Source organism: Narcine bancroftii, chromosome 13, assembly GCF_036971445.1.
Source record: "Narcine bancroftii isolate sNarBan1 chromosome 13, sNarBan1.hap1, whole genome shotgun sequence".
Lineage (NCBI taxonomy): Eukaryota > Metazoa > Chordata > Chondrichthyes > Torpediniformes > Narcinidae > Narcine > Narcine bancroftii.
In genome coordinates, this window is record NC_091481.1 from 16,194,548 (window position 1) to 16,208,732 (window position 14,185).

The following is a 14,185-nucleotide window of genomic DNA, read 5'->3' on the forward strand; positions in this document are numbered from 1 at the left end:
TCAGTATATATCTTTACCTCCTATATCTTTACCTCTTATGGACACTGCCTGACCTTCTGTGTCCTCCAGCATTTCTGTGCTTTTAGACAAAGTGAGTAACAGATGATTTTAATATGGGTCACATCACATCTAAAATACGTTAATCACCAGAGGATACTTGCTAGGCTGAAGGAGAGTAATAAAAAAGGATGTGATAATGTCATGAAGAGATGTGCAATAGTAAACAAAGATGATCATATTTTTTGGATGATGGCAGGATAGTATTTCATGCCACCCGACAATAAGATTTAGCTACAAAATCTTGCAACTTTGTGGAAACAAAATATAAACTCTAGCTAGTGTACCTTAGTTCAGAAGGAAGTCAGGCGAACACTGCCCAGTTCTCATCGAGGGCTCAGTAGTGGAAAGAGTTAAGAACTTCAAATTCCTGGGTGTTAACATCTCTGAGGATCTGTCCTGGAGCCTTCATGTTGATGCAATCACAAAGAAAGCTTGCCAGCAGCTAGACTTTATGAGGAGATTCAGTAAAGTCACCAAAAACCCTCAAAAACTTCTACATGTGAACAGTGGAGAGCATTCTGGCTGGTTGCATCACTATCTGGTATGGAGGCGCCAACTCCCAGGACAAGAATAAACTTCAGAAGGTTATTAACTCGGCCTGCAACATCACAGGCACCAGACTTCACTCCATCGAGGACATCTACATTAGGCGGTATCTTAAAAAAGCAGCCTCTACCCTCAGAGACCCCCACCACCAGGCCACACCCTTTTCACGCTGGTACTATGGAAAAAGATACAGAAGACTAAAGACGAGCACTCGACAGCAACAAGGATTCAGATTCCTGAATAGTCAATGAACCAAAAATACTGCCTTACTTTTCATGCACTACTATTTTTATAAATATATTTTTAAATTTATAGTAATGTTATAAAATAGTTATAACATGAATGTTTGCACTATGACGCTCCCACAAAACACCAAATTTCATGACTTGTTCATGACAATAAATTCTGATTCTGAAGGTATTTGTGATGTTTGCAATGAATTCCCATTGTGGTTAAGGTGCAAGTCCGTTTGCTGACCAATAAGCTGTTGAGTTTTGAAGGTTGGTTGGGAGTTGATACAAAGAGCTCCTAAATCCCAAATATCAATCATCTGCACTGCTGGATTGTTGCAAGTAGCCTGTTTCTATAAGGAGTACCCTTCTAGCAGAGAATGAATTTAGGCTGCGACAGAGTATTTTGAGCTGGCTTGGGAGGAATTGCTCAAGCAGCTTGCTCACACACATTTCAAAGCACAGAATTTTTGCAGGACTTGTGCAGAAAGAGCAACCAAGTTGCAGAATACAGTTTGCCTGGGAGAGCATGTGATTTTTGCAGGCAGACTCAGAACAGTTTTGCTCTCAGAGAGGGGGGGGGGGGGGGAGTGAGACAGAGAGGAGAGACACAGAAATCAGTTCCAGAAGGACAAAGCTGGCAAACTTTGGAAGGCTGTCTGGTCAAAGGAGAAGGCTAGCTGTCTGAGGTGACCCGAAAGAAAGAGGATCATCTGGAGAACTCTGAAGGGGGCAAGTTTCGTCAGCAAGACTGATTGGAACTTTAACATTTATAGTGACTATTTCTAATGTATCTCTGTCAAAGTTTTGGTGGAATACCAAAGAAGAAGAGGAATTTTCCTACTTGACTTGCAAAGCAAGATAACCAGAATACATTGATTACATGGCAAATCTTGCCTATTTTATTGGCTTGTTCATGGCCTGGGGCATAATAACTTGGTCAATTGTGGAAGAATGTATTTTTAAACATTCAGTGGAAATGTAAGAACAACAGCACTCTGCTCACCCCTTGACCAGACTAGAAGTTAAGCAGCAGGGCACATGGTCTGTCAGGTGATGGAGATCTATTTGTATTGGGCCTGTGCCTATATGCCTCAAGAATTTTAGATTCTTCATCAACCTGCAAAGTTAGCTTGTGTCTTAAGTTTTTAGTTGCTTCTTCTTCTCTTTACTTTGGTACAACACTTCACTGTTATATCCTTATGGAAATTATCCAAAAGCTGAAAAGTCTCATCAGATATGTTGGTGGCTCATGTGTCAACATGCTCTGGAATGGAGACTAATTGTCATAAGAGTGTGATTTGCAGGAATGGGTTCAGTATTTGAAGTAACATATTATCTTTCAAACATTTGTAATAGTAAAATACAAAGACCAGATGAGGAAATAGAAGAACGGAATTACAAATATTAGAACTTCTCTTGCAAATTAATTCATACCTATTCCAAACACTGTTCTTCCAGGTGTTGCATAACAATCTTTATTCCCCCTTGTTCAAAATGAAGCCTTTGTAATCACATCAGCCAAGTGGAGAAGATCACCTATGGCTTGTGTTTACAGAATTAAATTATTAAAATTCAGATCAATTTCAGGTGAATAAACCATATTTTCTTCCCTCTTGATCGATAACATCCTTTTTTTAAACCTGTGACACCTCCCTTACAAACAGTTCCATTCATTCCAGGTCTTCTTTCAGACCAGTTTGATACTTTATTATTATAAGGAGGAGTTGGTGCAGACAAGCTTGGGTGTGTCAAAAAATTATTGTTTTTCCTTCTGAAATTGTACTGAGGAATTTACCTTAACCACTTGCACAACTGGCTCTGTGGGATACCAAAATGTACAATTAATTGGTCGCAATATTCCACTAAGATTTGTCAAAAATTACTTTTGTGACATCACTCTGTTCCAAATCTGGTATGTTCATTAGCTAAAAGATTGCCCTTAAAGTCATTCATAGATAATTACCTCTCCTTTTTCAATCTACAAAATGGATAGCAAGGCCAGGAAAATAAGTAAAGTAGGAAATAAGTTGACATTAATTTATATAGGTGAGAGGGTTAGAAAAGAGGAAATGATGAAGTCAGCGGGGTTGGAGGAAATAGAAATCAGAATTAGCACATTTTTTTCATGCCTCTATGAAGGGCTCAAGCCTGAAATGTTGATTATGTATCTTTATCTTTACAACATAAAGTACACTGTTTGACTTGCTGAATTTCTCCAGCAGTTTTTTTTTTAAATTTAATTTTTTAAAAATTTAGACATACAGCACGGAAGCAGGGCATTTTGGCCCACAAGACTGTGCTGCCCATTTGAACCCCGCCCCAATCGCTGGTGCTGTAAAGGCATTGAACTAACCACTATGCCAAATGTGCCACCTCATTGTGTTTTTACAAGACATATCTTTTTACTTCAAAAAACATTTGAGTCGTCCCAGGGAAATACCCAAGAGGGCAAATATATAAGCACCATATTTAGAAATTGTTTACTGAGAATGTCAAATATTTTTGATTGTAAAAATGTATCAGCATAGGGAATTAAAGACAATTTATGTCCAATTGCTCAAATGAACAATGTTGTCTGATTCTATAAATCACACCCTCATTTCTTAACTATTCACCCAATTTCTTTGTCGTTGATGCTTTATTATAAATTTGGAAATTTGTATGGGTGTTTAGTTAGCTGTTTAATTAATTTAAACTTCTCAAAAGACATCAACACAATTGAGTTTTTATTCCCAGTTACCATCTCCATGTACCCACTGAAGAAAGTACTGAGAGCTTTTTTCTTGGAACCCTTCTAACATTTAGCAAGTGAACAAAGCCAAAAATAAAGTTCATCTGTCATGTTAGCAATATTGTTTTCTAAGATTGTGCTCTGCTTAAGGTGGGTGCTATGTTTTCTAATTTATAATGTGATCAGATTTCAGAAGTACTTAATTGGTTTTGAAGCATTTTGGAACATGCTGATATTGTGAAACGAGTTTCACAAATGCAAGTTATTGCTTTCTTCTCAAAATTAATGAATTTATTTCCTTCTTGTTCGCTAATACATCACTTTGGAGATTAACAAAAATTTTCAGAAAAATATCTTTTTGTTTCTTCTATTGAAGTAGATTAGGGCTCCAGAATTGTACTAGTTTATCTTTAAATGGTATGCTTTAGGAGATTTCTGATTTTAATTAATTCTTCTTAATTTTAGTGATTTTTAACAATTTGTTTGTAACAATTCACATCTGTCTTTCATACAGTTGCGAAACCACTGATGAATGACACAGTACAAACATAAGTCGCATTTTCATGTTTCCTTCCTTCCCACTCGCAATCACCCCATCAGTGTGGTACACTGCTCTTGACAGTGGGGTATAAAAATTCAGATTATTCCTTTTTTGGGAGAAGGCGTGGGAAATGTTCAGAGCTGCACCAAGCATTGAAGATTAATCTAGTGATATCCACTTTATTTTAGAAAGTGTAGAAATTTAGTGGCAATGTTTACATTTTGACATTGTGGCATATTCCAAATTTTGATTATGATTAAATATGATTAAATTTAAGAAAGTTTCAACAATTTTTATCTAGAATTGACTTCCAGGTAGATTCAATTCTCAAGATCAAGTTGGATGGATGGATGAATGAGTAGGAGGTGAAGGGATATTGCAACAAAATGGATAAATGTAATGAAAACTATTTGTTTTAAATAAATTATTTGGTTGGCGATTGCCTGTTATCAAATTACTAATGTTTGTTATTTTTATCTGCTTTTCCAATAAGATTCATAAGCATAATCCAGAATGGATTTAAAAGATATATTAACTAATTCTTGATCATCATTCTGCCAGAATTGGAATTTACTTTTCTAGACTTCATGTTCTGGCATGAAGCTGTGTGAATCAAACATAAATACTACCTCCACCCCCTGTGGGAAAAAACCCATGAATTTATTCTAATTGGAAACTTCTCTCTGCTGCAAAGCAATGATACCTTCATCACTTGATGGTCTGATTAACAAGTTCGTCGGTGCCTATATTTCATACACATTTACCATAAGAGAGCAAAATCATTCTTCTACAATTCACACTAGTCCAGCTTTGTGTTATAATGGTGCATTGCACTTAAAATATGCTTTCTTTTTAAGGATAAAGAACTAAAATCACCTGACAAAAGGAATTTATGTCCGAAAGCGCAGAATTCCATTCTTCTTGTGATATATTTGTTTTATACCAGTTCAAGATTATGTTTCATTATTCATAAAATTTAAAAGCTTTATATGAAAACTCTATTTTGGTCAACTTTAGAATGTGGTTGTAGGTTCTGTAGTTCACTTTATCGCTCTTTACTTGCCTACAGTGTGTTCTAGAAAAATCTGTTTACATGAATGCAGCACTACTTGGCATTTTTTCTATAACAATTTTAAATTGCATTGTTCTGTTTCTAATAAACAGCCTTAACCTAATTTTCTACTTATGGAATTTATATGATCCCTTTCAAATCAATGAGCCCCCCCCCCCCCCCCCCAAGAGTTTCATTGTGTGTGGTATGGCAATGGGAATGCCACTTCATATCAAGGGGAGGTAGTTATGTTCCCTTCTGTTATAACTGGTCATTAGGCATTTTACACAGAACATTTTTCTGATCTGTAGCAATGTAAAAATGTCGAGATGGAATTTATTATGTAAATTCCATCCCATAATTTTTCCACTGGGATCTCTACACATTTTTATGGAGCAACTGCCGTGTAAAATGACCGCAGCCACTCCGTAAGAAACAGGCCTAATTGAATACAAGGTTCCCTACTGATAAACTCCGCAACACAGGAAGGTTGTGTAAAAGTGCCCTTGTTAAACAACCATATTGGGACACACCCGAGGTAAGTATGTTAATTTTTTATTGAATAATTCCAAAGTTTCTGTGTAAAAATGCTAATTGATTGCCATTTCCCGGTACAAATATACTTCTCATATGTGGATACTATTAAGGTTTGTTTGCATGCTGGTGTGAATAGGTTTATAATCTGATAAATAATGAATGGAGCATCATCAGTAACTACCTCTTTTCTTCAATATGATAAAGGAGCTGAAAATAGTTGAGTCAGGATACTACCCTAAAACACACACTTACCTGGGAGAACCTGGGTGAGATAATTGACAGCTAACAAACTGGTTTCATTGTGCTTGGTATGAATCTCAGGGACACATTCATTCTGTCAAAAAAGGTCATTCTCACCTAATCTTTGAAATTCAGGTCTTTTGTCCATATTTGGATCAAAGTTGTAATGAGATACATAGCTGAGCAGATCTGACAGAAATCAACCTAATTATCAGCAATTTGCAGGGAAAACTCATCATCCATTACAATCTGTTCAGAAATTCAAAAGAGGTTTAGTTTTCTAGCTATGATAGGTACCACTTTCTGTTGCAGAGTAATGCAAACCTGAATATGCTGGGATGTAGGCAAATAAAACTTAAATATCATTTAGGATATATACACCAGTCCTGCTACTGAAGGTAACTTAGCTAAAAATGTGAAGGGAATCAGTAAATTTTCTATTAATTTCTAACTATATTTATGGTATAATGTACAGAATTATCTGAACGGAAGTGGCAAAAACTCTTCTCCACTGACAGACCTAATAACGATTTGATAATGATTTCAACTTGTTCAAATTTCGGCACTATCCAAACCAGGAAAAACATAGAAGCTCCATATCAATTTCTCCAACTTACTGCAGGCAGAAGACAATTTTGTGTAATATTACATACTCTGAACTATTACTTGACAATAAAGAAATCTTTAATCTTGATTTCTATATATTGGGACTGGTTATTTTTGTTATTCCCCAATAATATTTGTCACCCTCTGATTACCACATGAACAACTCATCCCCAAAACAGACCTGATCTCAACCTTTCGCCCGTCCTTTCCATCCTTCCATCTACCTTCTCTGCAACTTCAAACTACCACGTTTTCTTCCTTTTCCAGTTATGATAATCTCTGAGTTCAGACATTAACTCAATTTCTCTTTCCACAAATCCTGCTTTACCTGCTGAGTGTCTCTAATCTTTTGCTGACTGTGTCCCTCAGATCTCCAGCATTTCCAGTTTTGTTCTGATCATTGGTCATTTTGCATTTGGATTGCATACAGGTACTGACAAAACTAAAGCATGAGTAACAAAGAATTGTTGGAGGAACTCGATCACAAAAATGGTCAGTACACATGGCTCAAGATTCCAGCATCTGCAACTTTTGTGTTTCTCAAAAACACAGGTAAATTGATAATCAGGAACTTTCAATGCTGGAAATCTTAAATAAAAACAGAGAATGCTGGAAACACTGAACAATTCCAACATAAATTCAGTGAAAATCCCAATGAAATCCAAAAAGGAAACACAACTGCAGAGATGGAATCAATGTTGAAGGGTTCCCACTTTTCATGTCAAATAATTTATGTCTCTATCTTCTCAAATCTCATCTTTGTTGATTAGAGATCAAAGTTTGACTGACTTTATACCTCCAGGTCAACAATGCTCTTTTTTTTAAATTTTTTTTATTTTTCACACTATAAACCATATTGATCAAGATACATATATTTTCCTTCTTAAATATATAGTGTCGTTTTCTCCCCCCACTTCCCTCCTCCCCTCCCTCCCTCCCTCCCTACCTCCCCTCCCATTTATTTAAAGTTCAGAATATAGGATACATTAAACCCGTCAAACAATGTTGTCACTCAATAAAAATAAACAAGAAATTCCACTGAGTCAGTTCTTTTCATTCTCTTCTCCTTCTGTCATTTTACGTGGTAGATGTCCACGGTAGGTTTTCTCTATTATGTTTCATGTATGGCTCCCATATTTGTTCAAATATTATAATGTTATTTCTTAAATTATAGGTTATTTTTTCTAATGGAATACATTTATTCATTTGTATATACCATTGTTGTATTCTCAAGTTATCTTCTAATTTCCGGGTTGACATAATACATTTTTTTGCTACAGCTAGGGCTATCATAACAAATCTTTTTTGTGCACCATCCAAATCTAGTCCAAATTCTTTGTTTTTTATGTTACTTAAGAGGAAGATCTCTGGGTTTTTTGGTATATTGCTTTTTGTGATTTTATTTAATATCTGGTTTAGATCTTCCCAAAATTTTTTCATTTTCTCACATGTCCAAATTGCATGAATTGTTGTTCCCATTTCTTTTTTACAACGAAAACATCTGTCAGATACTGTTGGGTCCCATTTATTTAACTTTTGAGGTGTAATGTATAGCCTGTGTATTCAGTTATATTGTATCATACGTAACCTCGTGTTTATTGTATTTCTCATAGTTCCAGAGCACAACTTCTCCCATGTTTCCTTCTTTATCTTTATGTTTAGATCTTGTTCCCATTTTTGTTTAGTTTTATCATTTGTTTCCTCATTCTCCTTTACTTGTAGTTTAATATACATGTTTGTTACAAATTTTTTGATTATCATTGTGTCTGTAATCACATTCAAAATTACTTCCCTCTGGTAACCTCAGACTGCTTCCCAATTTGTCCTTCAAGTAGGATTTCAGTTGGTAGTATGCCAACACTGTATCGTGAGTTATATTATATTTATCCTTCATTTGTTCAAAGGATAATAATTTATTACCTGAAAAACAATTTTCTATTCTTTTGATCCCTTTTTTCTCCCATTCTCTAAAGGAAAGGTTATCTATTGTAAAAGGGATTAGCTGATTTTGCGTCAGTATTAGTTTTGGTAATTGGTCATTTGTTTTATTCCTTTCTACATGAATCTTCTTCCAAATGTTGAGCAGATGATGCAATACTGGAGAATTCCTACGGTGTACCAATTTTTCATCCCATTTATATAATATATGTTCAGGTATCTTCTCCCCTATTTTATCTAGTTCTAATCTAGTCCAATCTGGCTTTTCCCTTGTTTGATAAAAATCTGATAGGTATCTTAATTGTGCAGCTCTATAATAATTTTTAAAGTTTGGTAGTTGTAAGCCTCCTTGTTTATACCATTCTGTTAATTTATCTAGTGCTATCCTCGGTTTCCCCCCTTCCAATAAAAATTTCCTTATTATTTTCTTTAACTCCTTGAAGAATTTCTCTGTTAAGCATATTGGTAATGCCTGAAATAGGTATTGTATTCTTGGGAAAATGTTCATTTTAATACAGTTTATCCTTCCTATCAGTGTTAGTGGTAAGTCTTTCCAATGCTCTAAGTCGTCTTGTAATTTTTTCATTAGTGGATAATAATTGAGTTTATACAGATGGCCGAGGTTTTTATTTATTTGTATACCTAGGTATCTTATTGCTTGCATTTGCCATCTGAATGGTGATTCTTTCTTAAATTTTGAGAAATCCGCATTATTCATTGGCATTGCTTCACTTTTATTTGCGTTAATCTTGTAACCCGACACTTCTCCATATTCCTTCAATTTCCTATGTAATTCCTTTATTGATATTTCTGGTTCAGCTAAGTATACTATAACGTCATCTGCAAATAAACTGATTTTATATTCCTTGTCTTTTATTTTTATCCCTTTTATTTTATTTTCTGTTCTTATCAGTTCTGCTAGTGGTTCTATAGCTAATGCGAACAATAAGGGAGATAGTGGGCATCCCTGCCTTGTTGATCTGCTTAAGTTAAATTGTTTTGATATATATCCATTTACTGTCACTTTCGCCAATGGCCCCTTATATAATACTTTAATCCAATTAATATATTTTTCTGGTAAGCTGAATTTTTGTAGTACTTTGAATAAATAATTCCATTCTACTCTGTCAAAGGCCTTCTCTGCGTCTAAAGCAACTGCTACTGTTGGAGTTTTATTTCCTTCTACTGCATGAATTAAGTTAATAAATTTACAGATATTGTCTGTTGTTTGTCTTTTTTTAATAAATCCAGTTTGGTCTAGATTTACTATTTTTGGTACATAGTCGGCTAATCTGTTTGCTAATAGTTTAGCTATTATCTTATAATCTGTGTTAAGTAAAGATATTGGTCTATATGACGCTGGTGCGAGTGGATCTTTCCCTGTCTTTGGTATTACTGTAATTATTGCTGTTTTGCATGAATCTAGTAAGCTTTGTGTTTTATCAATCTGGTTGATTACTTCCAGAAGGGGAGGAATTAATAAATCTTTAAATGTTTTATAGAATTCTATTGGGAATCCATCCTCTCCTGGTGTTTTATTATTTGGTAGTTTTTTCATTATCTCTTGTATTTCTTCTATTTCAAATGGTTCTGTTAATTTATTTTGTTCCTCTGTTTGTAATTTTGGTAGTTCAATTTTAGTTAAAAATTCATCTATTTTGTCTTCTTTCCCTTCGTTTTCAGTTTGATATAATTGTTCATAGAATTCTCTGAAATTTTCATTAATCTCCGTTGGATTATATGTGATTTGCTTGTCTTTTTTCCTTAATGCCAATACCATTCTCTTAGTTTGTTCTGTCTTAAGATGCCACGCTAGAATTTTGTGCATTTTTTCTCCTAGTTCATAATATTTCTGTTTTTCCTTCATTATGTTCTTCTCCACCTTATATGTTTGTAGTGTTTCATATTTTATTTTTTTATCTGCCAATTCTCTTCTTTTAGTTGTGTCTTCCTTCATTGCTAATTCATTTTCTATATTTGCTATTTCCCTTTCCAACTGCTCTGTTTCCTGATGGTAGTCCTTCTTCATCTTAGTTACATAACTTATTATTTGCCCTCTGATGAACGCTTTCATTGCGTCCCATAGTATAAACTTATCTTTCACTGATTCCGTATTTATTTCAAAGTACATTTTAATTTGTCTTTCAATGAATTCTCTAAAATCCTGCCTTTTAAGTAGCATGGAGTTTAATCTCCATCTATACATTCTTGGTGGGATGTCCTCTAACTCTATTGTCAATAACAGGGGTGAGTGGTCCGATAATAATCTAGCTTTATATTCCGTTTTCCTAACTCTGTCTTGCATGCGAGCTGATAACAGGAATAGGTCTATTCTTGAGTATGTTTTATGACTACTCGAATAATATGAATATTCCTTTTCCTTTGGATGTTGTTTCCTCCATATATCCAAAAGTTGCATTTCTTGCATCGATTTAATTATAAATTTGGTTACTTTGTTCTTTCTGTTAATTTTTTTTCCCAGTTTTATCCATGTTTGAATCCAAATCAAGGTTGAAATCCCCTCCTATTAGTATGTTCCCTTGCGTGTCTGCTATCTTCAAAAAAATATCTTGCATAAATTTTTGATCCTTATTATCCTGTATCAAAAATAGGTGAAATATACATTGAGTAAATTCCAAAACTCCGAATATATCTGACATTTTATCATTACATATCTCCCTGCTGGATCTATTATTTCCTCTTCTATTTTGATTGGTACATTTTTACTGATTAATATAGCTACTCCTCTAGCTTTTGAATTATATGATGCTGCTGTTACATGTCCTATCCAATCTCTCTTTAATTTCTTGTCTTCCACTTCAGTTAAATGTGTTTCTTGTACGAATGCTATATCAATTTTTTTCTTTTTTCAGTAAATTTAGCAGTTTCTTCCTTTTGATTTGGTTATGTATTCCATTAATATTTAAAGTCATATAGTTCAACATGGCCATTTCATACTTTGTTTATCTTTCCTTTCCATTTCGTCATCATCACCTTTCCTTCTTATCCATTTCTGCTTTCTTTTTTTGAACACATTGTAAGACAACATTTCTAAAACATAAAACATTTCCCTTATTCTCCTATCTAAAATTCCTTTAACCCCACTATCCCCTCCCCTTGCTGAGTTGCCCTTTGTCCCTTGTCGGGCAACCACATCTCCCCTCTCCATTTGGATTTGCGAATTCACTCGCAAGCGTCAACTGATTTCGCAGTGACCATAACTCTTCCCCACCCAGACCCCCCAGAAAAGATTTTAATCTTCATGTATAACAAAGGTCACTCTCTTAATTCCCCCCATACTTCCTTTCTTCCCTTTCTTTCCCTTCTTAGTTCTTACCTATATTCTATTTTTTTTATACCTACATATACACATACATATAGTTTGTGGTCATTTTTGTTCTCGTTACATATCTTCCTCTCTCTGGATCCTCCGGATCCAAGAATAGTCTGTTTTGCTGCCCTGGAATAACTATTTTAAGTACCTCTGGATACTTTAACATAAATTTATATCCTTTTTTCCATAAGATCGTTTTTGCTGTATTGAACTCCTTCCTCTTCTTCAGGAGTTCAAAATTTATGTCTGGATAGAAAAATTTTTTTGACCTTTGTATTCCAGTGGTTTTTTTGTCTTCTCTTATTTTCCTCATTGCTTTCTCCAATATATTTTCTCTTGTTGTATATCTTAAGAATTTTACTAGAATGGATCTTGGTTTTTGTTGTGGTTGTGGTTTAGGGGCTAATGTTCTGTGTGCCCTTTCTATTTCCATTTCTTCCTGTAATTCTGGTCTTCCTAGGACCCTGGGGATCCATTCTTTTATAAATTCTCTCAAATTCTTGCCTTCTTCATCTTCCTTAAGGCCCACTATCTTTATATTGTTTCTTCTATTATAATTTTCCATTATATCTATCTTCTGAGCTAACAGCTCTTGTGTCTCTTTAACTTTTTTATCAGATTCTTCTAATTTCTTTTTTAAGTCATCTACTTCCATTTCTACGGCTGTTTCTCGTTCTTCCACCTTGTCCACTCTTTTTCCTATATCTGACATGATCATCTCTAATCTATTCATTTTTTCTTCTGTACTTTTTACTCTTCTTTTTATTTCACTGAATTCTTGTGATTGCCATTCTTTTACTGATTCCATATATTCTTTAAAAAAAAAATATCCATGTACTTGCCCTTCCCTTCATCTTCCATTTCTCTGTGTTCTTCCTCTTCTTCTTCTGAGTCCACTCCAGAATCTGTGTCCTTTACCTCTGTCTCTTCTGGTTTTCTTGTTGGTTTGTTTGTTTTATTTTGTTGGGTATTTTTTGTCTTCTTATTTTTACTAGAAGTGTCTTGATGCTGGTTTTCTTCCTCTGGGTTGGTCATCTGTTGTTTCTTTGATTTCTTTTTACTCTCTTCTTTCTTGTTCTCGTTATTTTCTGTGTTTTCCTCTTGCTGCTTTGTTGTGGTTGTCAATTTCAGCTGTGGAGATTGACTCCTCAGCTGGTTCCCCCTCCCTTCAGTGTTATTTTTGTCTTTTGTTAGGCTCCGTGAGCCATTTTTGTAGTCCCGAGTTCAGGGCTTCAACTGACCTTAGGGAGCGGGCTTCTCTCTCCGTGGCGGGCCTCCTCGATGTCCTTCCGATGTCCTTTCTTCTTCTCTTCTTCCTCTTCTATTTGGCTTTTCTTTTTTCGCTGCCATTTTCTCCACACCTTTACTTTCACTTTATTTTGGTTTTTGCGTTTGTGCCTTTGTTTTTCCACTATCTTTTTTTTTACTTTTCCGGAGAGGGCTGGAGTTCCCCGACCAGCCACTACTCCATCACGTGACTCCTCGTCAACAATGCTCTTTGATTAGAACATTAGAACTGAGGCACCTGCAAGCTCACACCAAGACACAAGAGCAACTTGTCCGTGAACTACTCTTTGCAGACGATGGCGCTTTAGTTGCCCATTCAGAGCTAGCTCTTCAGCGTTTGACATCTTGTTTTGCAGAAACTGCCAAAATGTTTGGGCTGGAAGTCAGCCTGAAGAAAACTGAGGTCCTCTGTCAGCCAGCTCCCCACCATGACTACCAGCCCCCCCACATCTCCATCGGGCACACAAAACTCAAAACGGTCAACCAGTTTACCTATCTTGGCTGCACCATTTCATCGGATGCAAGGATCGACAACGAGATAGACAACAGACTCGCCAAGGCAAATAGCGCCTTTGGAAGACTACACAAAAGAGTCTGAAAAAACAACCAACTGAAAAACCTCACAAAGATAAGTGTATACAGAGCCGTTGTCATACCCACACTCCTGTTCGGCTCCAAATCATGGATCCTCTACCGGCATCACCTCCGGCTCCTAGAATGCTTCCACCAGCGTTGTCTCCGCTCCATCCTCAACATTCATTGGAGCGACCTCATCCCTAACATCGAAGTACTCGAGATGGCAGAGGCCGACAGCATCGAATCCACGCTGCTGAAGATCCAACTGCGCTGGGTAGGTCACGTCTCCAGAATGGAGGACCATCACCTTCCCAAGATCGTGTTATATGGCGAGCTCTCCACTGGCCACTGTGACAGAGGTGCACCAAAGAAGAGGTACAAGGACTGCCTAAAGAAATCTCTTGGTGCCTGCCACATTGACCACCGCCAGTGGGCTGATATCGCCTCAAACCGTGCGACTTGGCGCCTCACAGTTCGGTGGGCAGCAACCTCCTTTGAAGAAGAC

The 14,185-nt window shown here is 35.9% G+C and overlaps 1 protein-coding gene across 6 annotated transcripts in view; it reads right to left on the minus strand.

Moving 5' to 3' along the window:
• gsap (gamma-secretase activating protein) overlaps positions 1 to 14,185 on the minus strand; it is a 100,574-nt gene that overhangs the window by 85,589 nt on the left and 800 nt on the right. Inside the window, exon 2 of one of the 6 annotated variants that reach the window (XM_069909713.1) lies at positions 2,274 to 2,381. The exons of 4 other annotated variants lie outside the window; for them this stretch is intronic. The gene's annotated coding sequence lies outside the window, so the exon portion shown is untranslated. Of the gene's footprint in view, positions 1 to 344; positions 473 to 2,273; positions 2,382 to 14,185 lie in introns of those variants that run through there. One more of the 6 variants, XM_069909714.1, reaches the window with a different exon arrangement.